Source organism: Tamandua tetradactyla, chromosome X (genome assembly GCF_023851605.1).
Source record: "Tamandua tetradactyla isolate mTamTet1 chromosome X, mTamTet1.pri, whole genome shotgun sequence".
Lineage (NCBI taxonomy): Eukaryota > Metazoa > Chordata > Mammalia > Pilosa > Myrmecophagidae > Tamandua > Tamandua tetradactyla.
In genome coordinates, this window is record NC_135353.1 from 107,202,127 (window position 1) to 107,225,287 (window position 23,161).

The 23,161-nt window shown below is 38.1% G+C and overlaps 1 pseudogene; it reads left to right on the forward strand.

Annotated features, from left to right (window-relative positions):
* The first annotated feature begins 13,086 nt into the window (after positions 1 to 13,086).
* On the forward strand, positions 13,087 to 14,489 carry LOC143670849 (E3 ubiquitin-protein ligase ARIH2 pseudogene; annotated as a pseudogene).
* Positions 14,490 to 23,161: the final 8,672 nt, after the last annotated feature.

Here is a 23,161-nt window from a genome sequence, read left to right on the forward strand (position 1 = left end):
TGCAGACGATATGATACTATACGTCGAAAACCCGGAAAAATCCACAACAAAACTACTAGAGCTAATAAATGAGTACAGCAAAGTAGCAGGTTACAAGATCAACATTCAAAAATCTGTAGCATTTCTATACACTAGCAATGAACAAGCTGCGGGGGAAATCAAGAAATGAATCCCATTTACAATTGCAACTAAAAGAATAAAATACCTGGGAATAAATTTAACTAAAGAGACAAAAAACCTATATAAAGAAAACTACAAAAAACTGCTAAAAGAAATCACAGAAGACCTAAATAGATGGAAGGGCATACCGTGTTCATGGATTGGAAGACTAAATATAGTTAAGATGTCAATCCTACCTAAATTGATCTACAGATTCAATGCAATACCAATCAAAATCCCAACAACTTATTTTTCAGAAATAGAATAACCAATAAGCAAATTTATCTGGAAGGGCAGGGTGCCCCGAATTGCTAAAAGTATCTTGAGGAAAAAAAACGAAGCTGGAGGTCTCATGCTGCCTGACTTTAAGGCATATTATGAAGCCACAGTGGTCAAAACAGCATGGTATTGGCATAAAGATAGATATATCTACCAATGGAATCGAATAGAGTGCTCAGATATAGACCCTCTCATCTATGGACATTTGATCTTTGATAAGGCAGTCAAGCCAACTCACCTGGGACAGAACAGTCTCTTCAATAAATGGTGCCTAGAGAACTGGATATCCATATGCAAAAGAATGAAAGAAGACCCATATCTCACACCCTACACAAAAGTTAACTCAAAATGGATCAAAGATCTAAACATTAGGTCTAAGACCATAAAAAAGTTAGAGGAAAATGTAGGGAGATATCTTATGAATCTTACAATTGGAAGCAGTTTTATGGACCTTAAACCTAAAGCAAGAGCACTGAAGAAGGAAATAAATAAATGGGAACTCCTCAAAATTAAACACTTTTGTGCATCAAAGAACTTCATCAAGAAAGTAGAAAGACAGCCTACACAATGGGAAGCAATACTTGGAAACGACATATCAGATAAAGGTCTAGTATCCAGAATTTATAATGAGATTGTTCAACTCAACAACAAAAAGACAGCCAACCCAATCACAAAATGGGAAGAAGACTTGAACAGACACCTCTCAGAAGAGGAAATACAAATGGCCAAAAGGCACATGAAGAGATGCTCAATGTCCCTGGCCATTAGAGAAATGCAAATCAAAACCACAATGAGATATCATCTCACACACACCAGAATGGCCATTATCAACAAAACAGAAAATGACAAGTGCTGGAGACGATGTGGAGAAAGAGGCACACTTATTCACTGTTGGTGGGAATGTCAAATGGTGCAACCACTGTGGAAGGCAGTTTGGCAGTTCCTCAAAAAGCTGAATATAGAATTGCCATACGACCAAGCAATACCATTGCTGGGAGTCTACTCAAAGGAATTAAGGGCAAAAACTCAAACGGACATTTGCACACCAATGTTTATACCAGCGTTATTTACAATTGCAAAGAGATGGAAACAGCCAAAATGTCCATCAACAGACGAGTGGCTAAACAAACTGTGGTATATACATACGATGGAATATTATGCAGCTTTAAGACAGGATAAACTTATGAAACATGTAATAACATGGATGGACCTAGAGAACATTATGCTGAGTGAGTCTAGCCAAAAACTAAAAGACAAATACTGTATGGTCCCAATGATGTGAATCGACATTCGAGAATAAACTTGGAATATGTCATTGGTAACAGAGTTTAGCAGGAGTTAGAAACAGGGTAAGATAATGGGTAATTGGAGCTGATGGGATACAGACTGTGCAACAGGACTAGATACAAAAACTCAAAAATGGACAGCACAATAATACCTAATTGTAAAGTAATCATGTTAAAACACTGAATGAAGCTGCATCCGAGCTATAGGTTTTTGCTTTGTTTTGTTTTGTTTTGTTCTGTTCTTACTATTATTACTTTTATTTTTTTTCCTCTATATTAACATTCTATATCTTTTTCGGTTGTGTTGCTAGTTCTTCTAAACCGATGCAAATGTACTAAGAAACGATGATCATGCATCTATGTGATGATGTTAAGAATTACTGATTGCATATGTAGAATGGTATGATTTCTAAATGTTGGGTTAATTTCTTTTTTTCCGTTAATTAATAAAAAAAATTTAGGGATACTACTTGATGTATGCGTTTGGTCAAGATGTCCAAAATTATTTTTGAGCATTAATATAAACTCCTTAGGCCTTCTTTGAGGTCATATCTCAGCTATCATGGTGAGCAGTGCTTGCATGAGGAAAGGGTTTTGGTGTATCTTCAAAATGAATCCTAATGAACATGCTGAGTACTTACAAGTAGAGCATAAAATACATTCTGACCAAAACAAATTACCCTTTCATATGTGCTTTATTAGACTCTTGGAGAGATAAGTGATCTAGTATGTCAGTACAGTTTTTTAATATTTAAATCTTCACGGTAAAATAAAAAAGTTTTAATGAACTATTTCTCCCAATATTAAAAATATTTCTAGTTAGAGTTACTCTATTTGTTAGAAAAAGCTTTTCAAACAATATCTTTTGCTTGAATTTTCTTTCCTTCTTTTTAAATGCTGTGCAGACAAAGAACACTGAAGCCAAATTTCTTTTAAGAAGCACCAGTGAATGATTTAAATTGGGCACTATGATCAAAACTATTAGAGTTAGTAAAAACAATTTGATATCTAGAACTTACCAACACAGAACTCTTAGTAGAATAGCAAATACTTTGCTCAGAACTTTTGAGGTCAAATTGAAAAAAAAAACCCGTTTTCTCATAATCCCCTACAGGGAAATCTGAAAAAGCATACATACAAGAAGAGGGAAAGGAGCTAATGGAAATAGAACTCAATATTATGTAGATTTATGCCTTATTTTTTAGCTTGTTTAAATGTTAGGTATTTCAGGCTGGTTTTGCCTTTAATTAGATCTATATAGTTAGGTTATTAAACCAGTGATTTAGTTGCATATTTAAGGTACAATTGATCTTTTCTCTTTGGTGATATTTATTTCTTTGCTTTCTTTTTTTTTTAACTACTTCCAATTTTTGGATGTTTTGCTGAATCTATATAGAATTTGATCATACTGGCAATATGTATTTCCCTTAAAATACTGCAAACAATATACTAGGAGTGCACTTTCTTTACTAATTATAGTGAAATTGCTGTATTAGTTAATAAACACATTTGTAAATACATTATTTGCTAGAAGAAAATTTCTGAGTATGTTGCTCAGCCTACTGAATTCAATGTTGTAAACATTCTTAACACAGTATAAAAATGAAAAGACAACAATATCTTCATACTTCCTCTTCTCATTGCAACAAAACCCTTTAACTGGGAGAATTTTATTCCCTCTTTTTCATCTTCCTCATTTCACTTCCCACTTTTGGTCACCTTGTAATATTCAGAGAGCAGTTGCATTATGGAGCTGCATAGAGAAATGCTCTCAGATAATCATTAGCCCATGGTCTAGTTTGCTAGCTGCCAGAATGCAACACACCAGAGATGGATTGGCTTTTAATAAAAGAGGATTTATTTTGATAGTTCTTCAGAGGAAAGGCAGCTACCTTTCACCTGAGGTTCTTTCTTACATGGGAAGGCACAGGATGGTCTCTGCTGGCCCTCTCTCTAGGCCTCTGGGTTCCAACAGCTTTCCCCAGGGTGATTCCTTTCTGCATCTCCAAGGGCCTGAGATACGAGTGCTGAGATGAGGTATGCTGAGCTGCTTGGGCTGTGCTGCATTGAATCTCTCATTTAAGCACCAGCCAATTAAATCAAACATCATTTATTGCAACAGGCATGCCAGCTAGCCGACTGCAGATATAATCAGAAACAGATGAGGTTCACGTACCATTGGCTCATGTCCACAGCCCTGGAACTAGGTACCTTCACCTGGCCAAGTTGACAACTGAATCTAGCTACCACATGTCCACCTCTTGTCAACTTGGCAACTACACACATCACCTTAAACAATATTAAGGTGCAAAATTCTCTTCCAGCTGTGGATCTGTGAATCTCAAAACAAGTTATCTGGTGCCAATATGCAAAGGAGGATATTCATAGGATACAGGTTTTCATTTCCATAGGGAGAAATTGGAAGAAACACAGATGTAAAACCTGCAAGGCAAGTGCCATGGGATTTCAAAGTCTGAAAGTCATTTATTCTTCAGCTTTAGAAAGTAGCAGTCCCGCCCTTTCCAAGGGCCTATTCAGTGGCCTGCCTCTTTCCAAATCAACCTTGGGGAACATTGAGGAGACCACCTTTTTCTTGGCTCCACTATCTCCAAGCATCAGGGCCACCCCTGGGTTCTTTGGCATTTCTGGGGCACATGCTGAACCCCTCCATATGGTGGCAGCCAGGCTCTCCCCAGTCCCCAAGGAGCATGCTGTACCTTTCCAAAAGCCTGAGGCTGCACAACATTTCCACTGCAACGAAATGAGAGACTCATCCTCTGCCCTCAGGGAAAACTCACCCTCTCCATTTATATGGGTGGGTCCACTCTCCTGGCTGAGGTTTCTTGGCTTCAGACCCAAACGTCCATGGTTCTCACTTGGCAAACTCCAATTTGTCCCTTTGTGTCCCTCTTTGTCCAGATTGGCAGTGGTTCCATTTACATCAACAGTCTCTTCAAGCACTCTAGGACTTCTCTATCATTCTCTTCACAGTTTCTCCAAAATATTCCCCTTGGCCATCCAAAAAAACCTTCCAACATACCTGATATTTGCAAACTGCAGCAGCACCCACTCTCCGGTACCAAATCTGTTCTAGTTTGCTAATTGCCAGAATGCAACACACCAGAGATGGATCAACTTTTAATAAAAGGGGATTTATTTTATTAGTTCTTCAGAGGGAAGGCAGCTAACTTTCACCTAAGGTTCTTTCTTACATGGGAAGGCACAGGATGGTCTCTGCCAGCCTTCTCTCCGGGCCTCTGGGTTCCAACAACTTTCCCAGGGCGATTTCTTCCTGTATCTCCAAAGGACTGGGTTAAGCTGTGAGTGCTGAGATGAGGTATGCTGAGCTGCTTGGGCTGTGCTATGTTGAGTCTCTCATTTAAGCACCAGCCAATTAAATCAAGCATCATTCATTGCAGCAGGCACGACTCCTAGCCGACTGCAGATGTAATCAGCAACAGATGAGTTTCACATATCATTGGCTCATGTCCACAGCACTGAAACTAGGTAACTTCACCTGGCCAAGTGGACAACTGAATCTAACTACCACACCCCACATACCAGTTACTTATGCTCAAAGACAGAATTGAGTTGTAAAGTGCTTTTACAATGCAAAATTATTGTTAAATGCAAAGGTTGACTTTTTTGTTTTATTTTGACATGGCATATCCTGAAATAGATATCAATTCAGTGAGGCAAACAAACAGAAAAAGAGCCAGGAACCCAAAGATTTATTGCCAAGCATAAGATAATGATCCCAGCAAGAAGCAAGTTTACCAACTTCTAAGACTGTGAGCCAATATATTCCTGTTGTTAAGCCAACATATTATATGGCATTAGTTTCAATAGTTAAGAAACTGAAACAAAAGCCCTGCATTGCCAGTAGTTACTTTAAATGCAATTGGATTAAACTCACATGGAATCCCTCTCTCAAGGAATTCAGATCCCAGGAATTTGCAATTTGAAGCCATTAAAACCAGCCTACAACTTTTCCTCTGTCTCCACCACGCACACAGCAGGGAGAGCCTTCCAAAGTTAAAGGAGCCACAACATCTTTTCCTGGTGAGACCCGCAGACAGACAAGCGCCACATACTGGGCAGGATAAGAAAAACAGAGCCCAGAAACTTCACAGGAAAGTCTTTCAACCTGCTGGGTCCCACACTCAGGGAAATCTGATTAAATGTCCAGATCCCAGCAAAAAATAACAAATCATATCAGGAAAATTGAAGATATGGCCCAGTCAAAGGAACAAACCAATAGTTCAAATGAGATATAGGAGCTGAGACAACTAATTCTGAATATACGAATAGAAATGGAAAACCTCTTCAAAAACCAAATCAATAAATTGAGGGAGGACATGAAGAAGGCAAGGGATGAACAAAAAGAAGAAATGGAAAGTCTGAAAAAACAAATCGCAGAACTTATGCGAATGAAAGATACAGTAGAAGAGATGAAAAAAACAATGGAAACCTACAATGGTAGATTTCAAGAGACAGAGATTAGAATTAGTGAACTGGAAGATGGAAGATCTGAAATCCAAAAAGAAACAAAAACTATAGGGAAAAGAATGGAAAATTTGAGCAGCGGCTCAGGGAATGGAATGATAATATGAAGTGCACAAATATACATGTTGTGGGTGTCCCAGAAGGAGAAGAGAAGGGAAAAGGAGGAGAAAAGCTAATGGAACAAATTATCACTGAAAATTTCCCACACTTATGAAAGACTTAAATTACAGATCCAAGAAGTGCAGTGCACCCCAAAGAGAATAGATCCAAATAGACGTGCTCCAAGACACTTACTAGTCAGAATGTCAGAGGTCAAAGAGAAAGAGAAGTACTTGAAAGCAGCGAGAGAAAAGCAATCCATCACATAGAAGGGAAACCCAATAAGACTATGTGTAGATTTCTCAGCAGAAACCATGGAGGCAAGAAGACAGTGGGATGATATACTTAAATTACTAAAAGAGAAAAACTGACAACCAAGAATTCTATATCCAACAAAATTATCCTTCAAAAATAAGGGAGAAATTAAAACATTTTCAGACAAAAAGTCACTGAGAGAATTTGTGACCAAGAGACCAGCTCTGCAAGAAATACTAAAGGGAGCACTAGAGTCAGATATGAAAAGACAGAAGAGAGAGGTGTGGAGAAGAGTGTAGAAAGAAGGAAAATTAGATATGATATATATAATAGAAAAGGCAAAATGGTAGAGGAAAGTATTACCCAAACAGTAATAACACTAAATGTTAATGGATTCAACTCCCCAATCAAAAGACATAGACTGGCAGAATGGATTAAAAAACAGGATCCTTCTATATGCTGTCTACAGGAAACACATCTTAGACCCAAAAATAAACATAGGTTGAAAGTGAAAGGTTGGGAAAAGATATTTCATGCAAATAACAACCAGAAAAGAGAAGGAGTAGCTATACTAATATCCAACAAATTAGACTTCAAATGTAAAACAGTTAAAAGAAACAAAGAAGGATACTATCTACTAATAAAAGGAACAATTCAACAAGAAGACAAAACAATCATAAATATTTACACACCAAATCAGAACACCCCAAAATACGTGAGGAATACACTGCAAATACTGAAAAGGGAAATAGACACATCTACCATAATAGTTGGAGACTTCAATTCCCCACTCTCATCAATGGACAGAACATCTAGACAGAGGATCAATAAAGAAACAGAGAAGTTGAATATTACAATAAATGAGCTAGACTTAACAGACATTTATAGGACATTACACCCCACAAGAGCAGGATACACATTTTTCTCAAGTGCTCATGGATCATTCTCAAAGATAGACCATATGCTGGATCACAAAGCAAGTCTCAACAAATTTAAAAAGATTGAAATCATACACAACACTTTTTCAGATCATAAAGGAATGATGTAAATCAATAATAGGCAGAGTGCCAGAAAATTCACAAATACGTGGAGGCTCAACAACACACTCTTAAACAACCAGTGGGTCAAGGAAGAAATTACAAAAGAAATTAGTAAATATCTTGAGGTGAATGAAAATGAAAACACAACATAACAAAACCTATGGGACACAGCAAAGGCAGTGCTAAGAGAGAAATTTATTGCCCTAAATGCCTATATCAGAAAAGAAGAAAGGGCAAAAATTCGGGAATTAACTGTCCACTTGGAAGAACTGGAGAAAGAACAGCAAACTAACCCCAAAGCAAGCAAAAGGAAAGAAATAACAAAGATTAGAGCAGAAATTAATGAAATTGAGAACACGAAAACAATAGAGAAAATTAATAAGATCAGAATTTGGTTCTATGAGAAAATCAACAAGATTGATGGGCCCTTAGCAAGATTGACAAAAAGAAGAAGAGAAAGGACGCAAACAAATAAGATCAGAAATGGAAGAGGAGACATAACCACTGACCTCACAGAAATAAAGGAGGTAATAACAGGATACTATGAACAACTTTATGCTAATAAATACAACAATGTAGATGAAATGGACAAGTTCCTAGAAAGGTATGAACAACCAACTTTGCTCAAGAAGAAATAGATGACCTCAATAAACCAATCACAAGTAAAGAAAGTGAATCAGCCATTCAAAAGCTTCCCAAAAAGAAAAGTCCAGGACCAGACGGCTTCACATGTGAATTCTACCAAACATTCCAGAAAGAATTAGTACCAACCCTGCTCAAACTCTTCAAAAAAATTGAAGTGGAGGGAAAGCTACCTAATTCATTCTATGAAGCCAACATCACCCTCATACCAAAACCAGGCAAAGATATTACAAAAAAAGAAAACTACAGACCAATCTCTCTAATGAATATAGATGCAAAAATCCTCAACAAAATTCTAGCAAATCTAATCCAGCAACACATTAAAAGAATTATACATCATGACCAAGTAGGATTCATCCCAGGTATGCAACAATGGTTCAACATAAGAAAATCAATTAATGTAAAACACCATATCAACAAATCAAAGCAGAAAAATCACATGATCATCTCAATTGATGCAGAGAAGGCATTTGACAAGATTCAACATCCTTTCCTGTTGAAAACACTTCAAAGGATAGGAACACAAGGGAACTTCCTTAAAATGATAAAGGGAATATATGAAAAACCCACAGCTAATATCATCCTCAATGGGGAAAAATTGAAAACTTTCCCCCTAAGATCAGGAACAAGACAAGGATGTCCATTATCACCACTATTATTCAATGTCGTGTTGGAGTTTCTAGCCAGAGCAATTAGACAAGAACAAGAAATGCAAGGCATCAAAATTGGAAAGGAAGAAGTAAAACTATCACTGTTTGCAGACGATATGATACTATACGTCGAAAACCCTGAAAAATCCACAGCAAAACTACTAGAGCTAATAAATGAGTACAGCAAAGTAGCAGGTTACAAGATCAACATTCAAAAATCTGTAGTGTTTCTATACACTAGCAATGAACAAGCTGAGGGGGAAATCAAGAAATGAATTCCATTTACAATTGCAACTAAAAGAATAAAATACCTGGGAATAAATTTAACTAAAGAGACAAAATACCTATACAAAGAAGACTACAAAAAACTGTTAAAAGAATCACAGAAGACCTAAATAGATGAAAGGGCATACCGTGTTCATGGACTGGAAGACTAAATATAGTTAAGATGTCAATCCTACCTAAATTGATTTACAGATTCAATGCAATACCAGTCAAAATCCCAACAACTTATTTTTCAGAAATAGAATAACCAATCAGCAAATTTATCTGGAAGGGCAGGGTGCACCGAATTGCTAAAAGTATCTTGAGGAAAAAAAACGAAACTGTAGGTCTCATGCTGCCGGACTTTAAGGCATATTATGAAGCCACAGTGGTCAAAACAGCATAGTACTGGCATAAAGATAGATATATCTACCAATGGAATCGAATAGAGTGCTCAGATATAGACCCTCTCATCTATGGACATTTGATCTTTGATAAGGCAGTCAAGCCAACTCACCTGGGACAGAACAGTCTCTTCAATAAATGGTGCCTAGAGAACTGGATATCCATATGCAAAAGAATGAAAGATGCCCCATATCTCACACCCTATACAAAAATTAACTCAAAATGGATCAAAGATATAAACATTTGGTCTAAGACCATAAAACAGTTAGAGGAAAATGTAGGGAGATATCTTATGAATCTTATAATTGGAGGCAGTTTTGTGGACCTTAAACCTAAAGCAAGAGCACTGAAGAAATAAATAAATAAATGGGAGCTCCTCAAAATCAAACATTTTTGTGCATCAAAGAACTTCATCAAGAAAGTAGAAAGACAGTCAACACAATGGGAGACAATATTTGGAAACGAAATATCAGATAAAGGTGTAGTATCCACAATTTATAAAGAGATTGTTCAACTCAACAACAAAAAGACAGCCAATCCAATTACAAAATGGGAAAAAGACTTGAACAGACACTTCTCAGAAGAGGAAATACAAATGGCCAAAAGGCACATGAAGAGATGCTCAATGTCCCTGGCCATTAGAGAAATGTAAACCAAAACCACAATGAGATATCATCTCACACACACCAGAATAGCCATTATCAACAAAACAGAAAATGACAAGTGCTGGAGAGGATGTGGAGAAAGAGGCACACTTATCCACTGTTGGTGGGAATGTCAAATGGTGCAACCACTGTGGAAGGCAGTTTGGTGGTTCCTCAAAAAGCTGAATATAGAATTGCCATATGACCCAGCAATACCATTGCTAGGTATCTACTCAGAGGACCTAAGGGCAAAGACACAAACAGACATTTGCACACCAATGTTTATAGTAGCATTATTTACAATTGCAAAGAGATGGAAACAGCCAAAATGTCCATCAACAGACAAGTGGCTAAGCAAACTGTGGTATATACATACGATGGAATATTATGCAGCTTTAAGACAGAATAAACTTATGAAGCATGGATGGACCTAGAGAACATTATGCTGAGTGAGACTAGCCAAAAACTAAAGGACAAATACTGTATGGTCCCACTGATGTGAACCGACATTAGAGAATAATCTTGAAATATGTCATTGGTAACAGAGACCATCAGGAGTTAGAAATAGGGTAAGATAATGGGTAATTAGAGCTGAAGGGATACAGACTGTGCAACAGGACTGGATACAAAACTCAGAAATGGACAGCACAATAATACCTAATTGTAATGTAATTATGTTAAAACACTGAATGAAGCTGCATCTGAGGTATAGTTTTTTTTAATTTAATTTTATTTTTTTATTTTTTATTTTTATTTTTTCTCTCTATTATCATTTTATTTTTTTGTTATCTTTCTATTTCTTTTTCTGAATTGATGCAAATGTACTAAAATGATGAATATGCATCTATGTGATGATATTAAGAATTACTGATTGTATATGTAGAATGGAATGATTTCTAAATGTTGTGTTAGTTAATTTTTTTAATTAATAAAAAAAGAGAAATTAGATCTCAACAGACCAATAATAAATAAAGTGATTGAATCAGTAATCAAAACCTTCCCTACAAAGTAAAGTCCAGGACCAGATGGTATCACTGGTGAATTTTACCAAACATTTCAACTATAATTAACACCAATTCTTCTCAAGCTCTTACAAAATATTAAAGAGGGAACACTCTCTAACTCATTCTTTGAGGCCAGAATCACCCTAATACCAAAGGAAGATAAAGATACCACAAGGAAATAAAGTAACAGACAAATGCTCCTTATGAATATAGATGCAATAATCCTCAACAAAATACTAGCAACCTGAATCCAACAGCGCACTTAAATAATTATACTCCATGATTAAGTAATATATATCCCAAGTGTTCAAGAAAGCAATTAATGCAATACACCCCTTTAATAGAACAAATGAAAAAAATACATGATAACCTCAGTTGATACAGAATAGGCATTTGACACAAGCCGGCACTGATTGTTGAAAAAAAAACATTAAGACTACTAGGCAGAGAAGGAAACCTCACAACATCATAAAGGACATACATGAAAAATCCAGAGCTAGCAACATACTCAGATCTTGAAGGGGTTCCTAAGCAGTTAAGTTCTGAAACCCAGAGGGGCCAGCCTCTCCAAGAACATCAACTAATTCCATCCCCCCATCTTATATAGTCAACATCCTTTTTCAACATGAAAAAGTTAGAATGGGCCTAGCTCAAAGATTGGGAGAAGGATCAAAGGAGAAGGAGGAGTTACCACACAGAAGATAGGACTTAACGAATGAGTATGACTGCTGAATCATTATACTGGCATTTCTTTTAGTCTCCAGTGTCTTGGAACAGCTAGAAGGAAAAACCTGAAATTGTGGAATGGTGACTCAAACCAAACTTTGAAATCTCTTTTGAACTACACATTAAAATGTAATTTGAAAATTATTGCTTTTTTCTTCATTTGTATACATATTATATTTCACAATAAAAATGTTAAAATATGAAAAAAGTTGATAAGGATAGATAAGCAACCCTGCATAGCTAATGCTATCTGTAAAAGATAATATTTGGAAGGCTCACACTTTAGGGTCTTTACTTATAAAAATATTATAGCAATCAAAACAGCATGGTACTGGTTCAAGGACAGGCATGGAGACCAACTCAGTCAAATTGAGAGCTCCAAGATAAACTCTCGCATCTACCTCTAAGTGATTTTTGACAAGGGTGCCAAGTCCACTCTATGGGGAAAGAACGTTTCTTCAAAAAATGGTGCTGAGAAAACTGGATACACATATGCAAGAGAATGAAGGTGGACCCCTACTTCACACCATACATAAAAATTAATTCAAAATAGATCAAAAACTTATATGTTTCCTATAGGAAACAAAACTTTAAAACTACTGCAAGAAAACAGGAAAATATCAAGACCTTGTATTAGACAATGGTTTCTTAGATCTTGCATCAAAAACACAAACAAGAGAAAAATAGATATATGGGACTTCACAAAATTAAAAACTTTTGTGCAACAAAAGACTATCATGAAAGTGCAAAGACAACCTACAGAATCGGAGGAAATATTTGGAAACCATATATTTGATAATGGTTTAATATTCAGAATATATAAGGAAATCCTACAACTCAACAATAAAAAGATTTTTTAAAAAAATTTTAATGGGCCGGAGGAAGCAGCGGGGCAGGACCGGTTACCGCCCATCACTTCCACGGTCACAGCTTCTCCACCTGAACACTGCTGGGCTGTGGCTCCCGAAGGAAATCATATGACACTGATTATTTAGTGATGTCTTTCTAACATATCTTCAAGAACTGCAGAAGACATAAACACTAATGCATTTGAGAAAACGGTAAAGTCTAGGGGGAGGGGAAAGAAGCAACAACTTTCCTGATCTGGAACTTGGCTGGATGCTATGATGTCTGTGGACTTGAAGAGCCAGGGATCTGATAACAATGAAGAGGACTATGACCCAAATTGTGAGGAGGAGGAAGGAGAAGAGAAGAGGACCCTGGGGATATAGAGGACTATTATGTGGGAATAGCCAGTGACATGGAGCAGCAGGGGGCTGATGTTTTCGATCCTCAGGAGAGTACCAGTTCACCTGCTTGACCTACAAGGAATCGGATCATGCACTCAGCCAGCACGTAACCAGCTTAGTGTCTGTGCTAAAGATGTCTCATTCAATTGCCAAACTTATATTACCTAATTTCCACTGCCAAGTCTCAGAGATATTGGACAGATACAAATCCAATTCTGCTCAGCTGCTTGTTGAGGCTCACGTCCCACCCAACTGGTCAAAACATGTCCCTGCAGCCCATTCTTCTCCACTGTATGCTGAGTATGCGGTTTGTGCGGAATGAAAACCTATTCTCTCTAGCCTGTCAGCACCAGTTCTGCCGCAGCTGCTGGGATCAGCACTGCTCAGTACTTGTTAAAGGATAGCGTTGACATGGTGGTGTCTTGTATGGCTCAGGACTGCCCACTCTGAACACCAGAGGATTTAGTGTTTCCATCGCTGCCCCACAAAGAACTGAGAGACAAATACAGGCGCTACCTCTTCAGGGACTATGTGGAGAGTCATTACCAGCTCCAGTTGTGCCTCGGTGCAAAATGCCCCATGGTTATCCAGGTACAGGAGCCCAGAGTTCCCCAAGTTCAAGGTCTTCTGTTCCCAGTGTAGTCAGATATATCATGCCCCCACAAACTGCACCACAATCCAGAAATGGCTCATGAAGTGTGCAGATGATTCAAATTTAGCCAACGACATTAGTGCTCACACTGAAGATTGTTCCAAGTGTAATGTCTGCATTGAGAAAAACGGAGCTACAATCACATGCAATGCTCCAAATGTAAACACGGCTTCTGCTGGATGTGTATAGAAGATTGGCAACCAGTACTACGAGTGCAGCCGGTACAAGGAGAATCCTGACATTGTCAACCAGAGCCAGCAGACCCAGGCTAGGGAGGCCCTCAAGAAGTACTTGTTCTACTTTGAGGAGTGGGAAAACCACAACAAGAATTTGCAGCTGGAGGCACAGACATACCAGCGGACTCATGAGAAGGTTCAGGAGAGGATCATGAACAACCTGGGGACATTGATAGACTGGCAGTACCTACAGAATGTTGCAAGCTCTGGCCAAGTGTCAATACACCCTGCATATACCTACCCAAATGCATACTACATGGATTCTGGTCCTAGGAAGAAGCTGTTTGAATACCTGCAGGCTCAGCTGGAGGCTGAGATTGAAAATGTGTCATGGAAAGTGGAGAATGCAGACTTTTAAGACAGAAGGGACTTGGCTAACCAAATGCACATAGGGCAGCAGCAGAGGAGAACACTGCTGAAGGTTTTCCATGATAACTAGGTCGGTACATGGATAAGCCAGGGTAAGGAAGATGTGGCAAGAGGTCTCCCAGTTGCCACACTGCATGCTGCAGGCTCTACTTTTCATGACCCCAGGAAATAGCCAGGGTCCCACTCCTGAGAGACACTGGCAACACACCTCTTAGTTGATTTCTGCTTTCTTCTCATCTTTTCACTTTTTGTTTCTACCAGGGTAGAGGTTGTGTTGAATTGGCCTCCTTTCAGGACTTTTAATTTTCCCTGGTGGTTGTTGGGAGGAAGGGAGCTTTTCTGAATGACTAGTAACAGTGTTAGATCTTTACAATTCATGTAATTTTCAAAGGTTGTACAATTATACAAAAGAGGCAAAGTGTAAAATAACACAGAACACTTTTTAAAAATGAATTAACATCGGAGTGTTTTAAAAAAATTAAAAATGGACAAAGTCTTGAATAGACATTTTGCCAAAGAAGATATACAAATGGCCAGCAAGCCCATGCAATGATGCTCAAAGTCATTAGCCATTAAGGTAATGCAAATCAAACACACAATGAGATACGATTTTTCACCCACTAGAATGGCTACTATTACAAAAAAAAAAAGAGAGAACTACAAGTGTTGGGGAATATGTGTAGGAATAGCAACATGTTCATTACTGGTAGGAATGGAGAATGGTGCAGCCACTGTGGAAAACAGTTTGGCAGTTCCTCAGAAATTTAAGTATACCCAAAATAATTGAAAAAAAGGCCTCAAAGTGATATTTGCACATTATGTTCATAGTGGCATTATTCAGAACTGCCAATAGATGGAAGCAACCAAAGTGTGAATCAACAAATGAATGGATAAACAAAATGTGATACATACATGTAATGGAATATTATTCATCCATAAAAAAGAACAAAATTCTGATACATACACCAAAATGGATGTAGTCTGAAGAGCTCATGTTAGGTGAAATATGCCAGAGACAAAACAATGAATGATGTGTGATCTCATTGATATAAAATAATCAGATTAAACAAGTTCATAGTGTCAGAATCTAGAATACAGATTACCAGGGACAGGAGTGAAGGTACAGAATGGAGAGTTAACTCTTAATTGGAACAGGGTTTCTGTTTGGGATGATGGCAAACTTTTGGTAATGTGCAGTAGTGATGATAGCAGAACATTGTGAATGTAATTAACAACACTATTTCATATATTTAACATGATCAAAAGAAAATTTTGCATTTTATATGTTACTAGAATAAAAATATTTTTAAACACATGTAACTGTACCTCACAAACAGTGAACTTTATTGTAAACTATGGACTATAATTAATAGTATAATTAGAATAATATTGTTTCATTGATTGTAAAAAAGGTATCACACTAATCTGAAGAGTTAAAAGGAAACTAAGTATCTAAGGGGGGTATATTGGGACTCTATTTTCAGCATGATTTTTATGTAAACTTCAATTTCTCAATGGAAATAAACAATAAGAGACTATAATGGAAATAAAATATAAGAGGCTGTCTAGAGACAATTGATAAAATTCAATAGTCTGAAGGTTAGCAACAAGTGATGAATAAGCATTTATTTTCTGATTTTGTTGGTTGTATTATGGTTATATAGGAGAATGTTTATATTTTTGAGTAATCTGGGAATGTATAGTCTATATTATGGGTTTTATAGGAGAATTTTTGCTTATGGGAAATACAAAAATATATATTAATGAGTGATGGAATTCAAATTGGTAGCTTCATCTTCAGTGGTTCAGGAAAAATAGCTCTTTGTACTGTTCTTGACATTTTTCTGTATGTTAAATATTGCTTATAAATATTTTTAGGAGGCAGCACAATTTGAAGATATTAAATGCTAATGAAGCAGAAGAATCAGTACTACTTAAATCTATAAATTTCAGCCAGTATATAAATACTGCCTTGTTTAAACACAGAGCCTGCACTGTGGCACTTAACTAAAGCTTAAATATTATCACATTTGTTCACACAAAGGTTTTGGTACCATTTGGATTATACAGCTTAGTAGTCTAAACAGGTAGTCATCACATTATGAGAACTCTGGCATGATTAGGACCCAGGGTTAGGAAGCTAATTTATGATTTTAAAAATCTGAAAGCAGTAGAGGAAAGGAATTTGTATATACATATGTATATTGTTTATGATATTTCCCCTAGCTTCTAGAATAATGCCTGATACATAGTAAGCATGAAATAAGTATTAATTTAATGAATGAATGAATAATGAGTTGAAGCCTCTGAGAGATGGTTAATAATGTAAAAGTGGAAGAGCAGCAATCATTCTAGTATAGCTGATATTCTCTGTATTTAAATAAGACAGGAAATATTTTTCTTTTATTAAGCCTTGAAATTATTGGGAATTTAGTTTGCTTGATGAGAGGACTCAGCTATATTATGAAAGTTAATCCTCACTATCCAAAATCTCATTCTATATAAATACTTAGCATCACAACAACAGGACCAAAGCTCGTGTGAACATTCCATAGGCCTTGAGTGGTTAAATAGGAATCTTGAAATAATTATCATATTGTTTAAACATGTAATGTATAGAATGTTGTATGTCAAGAATGCATGTTTGTTTGATTTACAATAATAATATTTAAAAAATAATAATAACAAAATGTAAGCAGTAGAAACCCTACCTTCTTTTAAGCATGAATTTATTGTTCAATTTTTTATTGACAAATGTAGTTGACTGAATGATTCTAAAAACAAAATTATATTTTTACATTTAAATTTATTTTTGTTCCTTTTATAGTTGAAGTTGTTCACTTGTATATACAATGTGAAAATATTTAGTATTTTAAAAGGCTATATACTGTGTAAATGCATTTATATGTCTTTATTGAGAAAGCAAACAAAGAATAGATAAGTGGTTTTTAGGGGTTGTGGACAGGGGGAGCTTTGACTGCAAAGTACTACTAGGAAATTTTGGGGAGAGTCATGAAACGGTTTTGTATCTTGAGTACAGTGGTGGTTACATGACACAATGCATTTGTCAAAACCCATAGACCATACATACATCAAAGAGCACAATTTAGTGTGTACACATTTTTAAAATAAGTTTAAAGATATAGGGGTACAGAAACCACAATATATGTTTTACAAAAACAAAATAGAATGGTTGTTAATTGAAGGGTATGTGGAGGGGACTAAGAATAATGATGGAGATGAAGAGGAATAAATAAATACACTGAGATGGGTCTTGTTTAAATGCATTTTGATTGTGTGCCTGAACTGAGAATATGATTAACTCAGTACTCTACCCTTAAGGTACAAAACAAAATAACAATGACATTCACAACAAATCTCATCAGGTCATTTAGGCAGGCCCTTCCTGGCTCTCAACATCTTTCTCCCTCTTTTTCTAACAACCCTGATTGAGTCTCTATCACCAAACTTGACTTTTGGCAGGAAGAATTGAAGCATCCCTAGTCCCTCCCCCACCAAGTTTAGCATCATCTTTCCTTTGCTGCTGAACTTCATGCTCCCAAGTACTAAGGCTGCATCTCCCAAACCTGGTAGAGGTACCTCCATTATGTAAGGCTCGGTGGCTCAGACACCAAGAACAACACATACAAATGCATTCAAGAAAACTCAATTCACCCTGTGCATGCACAAGTCACATTGTAGGCAGGTAAAGTGAATACCTGAGCATGAAGCATAAGGGATGAAAATGCAGCCCAGGCACACCCTAAGCCCCATTCTATATGACTCTTAAAGTTCTGTCTATGAGTGGGGTTCCATGACAATCCCAACAGCCAGGATATATGAGTTTCACTGCCTGTGGGTAACTAGTCTGGCAGTGAGAGTGAGGCACAGAACTCAGTACATTACCCTTGAGGGAGCCCAGACACTTCCACCTTCTTTCCCTGCTGCCTCCCTTCTAAGCCAGCTGCCTCCAACAGGCACAAATCTGCCTCCTGGGCCTAATCCCTTCAGGAAAGGACAGGATTATACCCAAGTATATATTATACCCTACACACCAACACACAAGTCTAGATGTCCTTAAAGTGCTGGCTGAGTGGCTATCAAAAGAAGAATCTGGAACCCTCAGAGTGCCAGAAATTCAACACCTGGGCTGGACTCTGCCTTAGTTTTGCTATTTCCCCAGTCTTCCAGTGAGATTTTGATCCAATTCTAAAGTTTAGCCTGATTTGCAGGAACTCTGATACTCTGTCTACACTTTGCCAATCCTTGCCCAAGGCCTTAGTCCTGCATCCAATGCCTTTGGCTACTGATCTGTGCCCTGATGATCTGGAAATTTACTGCCCAGTCTATATTTCTGCATCTTCCATCTTATTTGATCTTTACACTAATTAAAGGGTAAAGATGACTCCCTAGCCCCATTTTACTGATGAAGAAACTGAGGTACTTACTGGGAGGTGAAGTAATTTGCCCAAGAGCACATAGATAAAACATATTCCTGCAAGGAAGAAGCTAAGCCTAATTATAAACATGCCTAAGATTCACCCCAGAGAACTTCTTTTGTTGTTCAGATGTGGCCTCTCTCTAAGCCAATTTAGCAGGTGAACTCACTGTCCTAACCCTTACATAGGACATGACTCCCAGAGGTGTAAATCTTCCTGGTAACATGGGATATGACTCCTGGGGTGAGCTGGGACCTAGTATTATGGGATTGAGAAAGACTTCTTGACTAAAAAGGGGAAAAGAGAAAATGAGGCAAAGTAAAGTTTCAGTGGCTGAGAGATTTCAAAGCTGAGAGGTTATCCTGGAGGTTATTCTTATGCACTATATAGATATCCCTTTTTGGTTTATAATGTATTGGAGTGGCTAGAGGACAGTACCTGAAACTAGTGAGCTGTGCTCCAGTAGTCGTGATTCTTGAAGATGATTGTATAGCTATATGGCTTTTACAATGAGACCATGTGATTATGAAAATCTTGGGTCTGATACTCTTTTTATCCAGGGTATTGACAGATGAGTAAAAAAATGAAGATAAAAATAAATAAATAATGGGAGGTGTGGTAGTTAGATTCTGTTGTCAACTTGGCCAGGTGAAGGCACCTAGTTCTGTTGCTATGGACATGAGCCAAAGGTATATGAACCTCATCTGTTGCTAATTACATCTGCAGTTGGCTAGGCAGTGTGCCTGTTGCAATGACTGATGTTTGATTTAATTGGCTGGTGCTTAAATTAGATAGCTCAATGCAGCACAACCCAAGCAGTTCAGCATACCTCATCTCAGCACTAGCAGCTCAGCTCAGGCTTTTGGAGATGCAGTAAGGAATCACCCTGGGGAAAGTTGTTGGAACCCAGAGGTCTGGAGAGAAGGCCAGCAGAGATTGTCCTGTGCCTTCCCATATAAGAAAGAACCTCAGCTGAAAGTTAGCTGCCTTTCCTCTGAAGAACTAATAAAATAAATCCCCTTTTATTAAAGGCCAATCTGTCTCTGGTGTGTTGCATTCCAGCAGCTAGCAAACTAGAACAGGGGGATAAAGTATTTAAAAATTGGGTTGATTAAAATACTAGTGGTCAATGGGAGGGAGGAGTAAGGGTATGGGAGGTAAGAGTTTTTTTTCTTCTCTCTTTTATTTCTTTTTCTGGAGTGATGTAAATGTTCTAAAAATGATTGTTTTCATTTCTAAGCTTCCAGAATGTAATATACCAGAAATGGAACAGCTTTTAAAAAGGGAATTTAATAAGTTACAAGTTTACAGTTCTAAGCCTATGAAATTATCCATAATAAGACATTCAGGGAAAGATACCCTAATTCGAGAAAGGCTGATGGGTCTGGAAGGCTCTATCAGCTGGAAAGCCCAGTAGCTGGCATCTTCTGCTCCTTGCTCCTGGGCTCCATTTCTTTCAGCCTCTGTTCTTGTGGGGGTTTCCCACTTTGCTTCTCCCAGCATGGCTTTCATCTCTTACCTTCCCTTGGCTCTCTCCAGGTTCTGTCTTGCTTAATATCACATGGCAATATCTTCTAGGCTCCATGAACCTCTAAACTTCCATGTCTCTGTTCTCAAAGTGTCAGGATCTGTGTCAGCTCTGCTCTGAAATTTCTGTCAGCTCTGTCATTTCTGAAGTTTCTCCAGTGTTTTTCCTTTTAAAGACTTTGTTAGACTAATAAAGACCCAACTGGAATGGGCAGAGTAAAATCTCCATCTAATCAAGAGTTCACACCCACAATTGGGCATGTCACATATCTTTGGAGATAATCTAATCAAAAGTTTCTAACCTACAGTATATTGAATCAGGATTAAAAGAAACGGCTGTACCCACAAGCTTGAGTCAGGATTAAAACATTGCTTTTCTGGGGTACATAGTATCTTCAAATGGCACATTCCACCCTCTTGACTACCAAAAAGACATATTTTTTCCATGTACAAAATACATTCACTCTATCACAATATCACAAAAGCCTTAAACCATTTCAATAACAATACAAATACAATATAGAGTTGAAACCAGTATAAAACTTCATCAAGGTTTGTTACAGGCATAGTCTGTACTAACGCAAAAGTTCTCCTCTGGCTCTGGACTGTGAAACTCATAACAAGTTATCTGCTGCTGGTATACAAAGGAGGGACAGTCATAGGAGACATGTTTCCATTTGCATAGGGAAAAATCAAAAGGTAAACAGGAGTCACCAGACCCAAACATTTCCTCAAAACTTCAGACAAATTCCATTGGAATTAAAAGTCTGAGAGTCATTTATCTTTGAGGCTTTAAAAGGCAGCAGTCCCACCATTTCTGGTGGTCATGCAGTGTCCTTGCTCTCTCCAAATGCTGGGGTTGCCATACTGGATCTAGTTGGGGGGGGCACTTTTTTCTCTCCAGGCTTTGGGCAGCACCTAGGATCTCTGCTCTCTCTGGGGCACACACTCAACCCCTCCAGAACCATGGGGTGGCAGCCAGGTTCCCTCAAACCCCCATCCATGCTATTCACCCTCGGCACAACTCTTCTTGTGCAATGAAGTAGGAGGCCTGACCTCTGCTTCTGAGGCAAACTCACCCTCTCCATACGTATGGATGGGTCCACTCTCCAGGCCTGAGGTTTCCTGGTTCCAGAACTTATCTTCCATGGTTCTGCCTCTGAAATTAGTTTTCCTTCAATTTGCCCCTTTTAGTTCAGAATGGCAGTGGTTCTGTTTATACAAACCCCACAACACTCTTGGTTTTCTATACAATATACTGGGATCATGGCCATCTGACAAAAAGACATTCCACAAATCCTTCCTGGATAACTCCATCTCAAATCCATTACTTGTCCTGTAATGGCTACCTGCTTCCATGTTTGGTCAAATCCTCATGTGGGGCACTATTCTTTCGGTTCCTACCTTCTGGAAGCCCAGAATTTTCCAGAACATCAATTTCTGCCTTCATTGAGATGCTTAATCTAATCTCCAGAAAGCTTTTAAGGAGGATTCAGAAGAGATAGTCACTCTTCCTGCTTCAGCCTGTGAGCTTCTCCTGTGGAGTTTGGCCAGAACCTTCATTGGAGTCATCAACTTCACAGCCTGTCTTATGGACTTTGGGCTGTTCCATTCTTATGGTTCTCCAGCCAGCCTCTCCTGAGAGTTCATTGACGAACTTCACCAGGGTTACCAGCTTGCAGCCTGCCCTACAGACCTATAGCTAGCCTCTCCTGACATTTCTTTGAGGAACTTCATCAGAGTTACCATCTTGTGCCCTGCCTTAGAGACCTTGGACTCTTACATTCTAAAGGTTGCACAGCCAGCCTCTCCTGAGAGTTCATTGAGGACCTTCATCAGAGCTACCAGGTTGTGGCCTGCCCTACAGACTTTGAACTCTACATTCTCATGGTTATGTGAGACACCTTTGTAAATTTTTTATCTATGGATATCTCCTGCTGATTCTGTTTCTCTAGAGAACCCTAGCTAATACATAAAGCATACAAGGAAAGATTCCTTAATCCAAGAAAGGCAGTGGGTCTGGAACTGCTCTGTCTGCTGTGAAGTCATGTGGCTGGCATCTACTGGACCTTTGCTCCTGAGCTCCATTGCTTTTAACCTCTGTTCCTGGGGGGTTTCCTCACTTTGCTTCTCTGGGGATGGCTTTAATCTCTTGGCTTCCCTTGGCTCTCTATAGGTTTTGGCTTGCTTAACATCTCATGATAAAGTCTGCTGGGCTCCAAGCATCTCTAAACCTCCATGTCTCTGTTCTCCGATTGTCAGCATCTGTATCAGCTCTGCTCTAAAGTCTCTGTTGGCTCTGTCATTTCTGAGATTTCTCCAAACTGTTTCCCTTTATAAAGGCTCTACTAAACTAATCAAGACCCACCTGGAATGGGTGGCATGACATCTCCACCTAATCAGTTGGGTTACTTTCCAGAAACCTATAACCTCCAGATGTGTTTTTAGACCAGATAATTCCTAAAATGCAGAGGGACCAGCCTCTCCAGAACATCAACTAGTTCTATCTCCCATACCATATTATTGACAGCCCCTTCCATGAAAAATTTAGAACAGGCATAGCCCAAATACCCTTCAAGAGTGGGAGAAGGATCAAAGGTGCTAGTGGAGTTATACAGAGAAGGTATAATTTAGGAAAGCCTAAATTCCATAGGGCAAGCCAGAAGCTGGAAACTCTGATAAAGGTTTTCAATGAATTCCTTAGGAGAAATTACCAGGCTAAAGTAAAG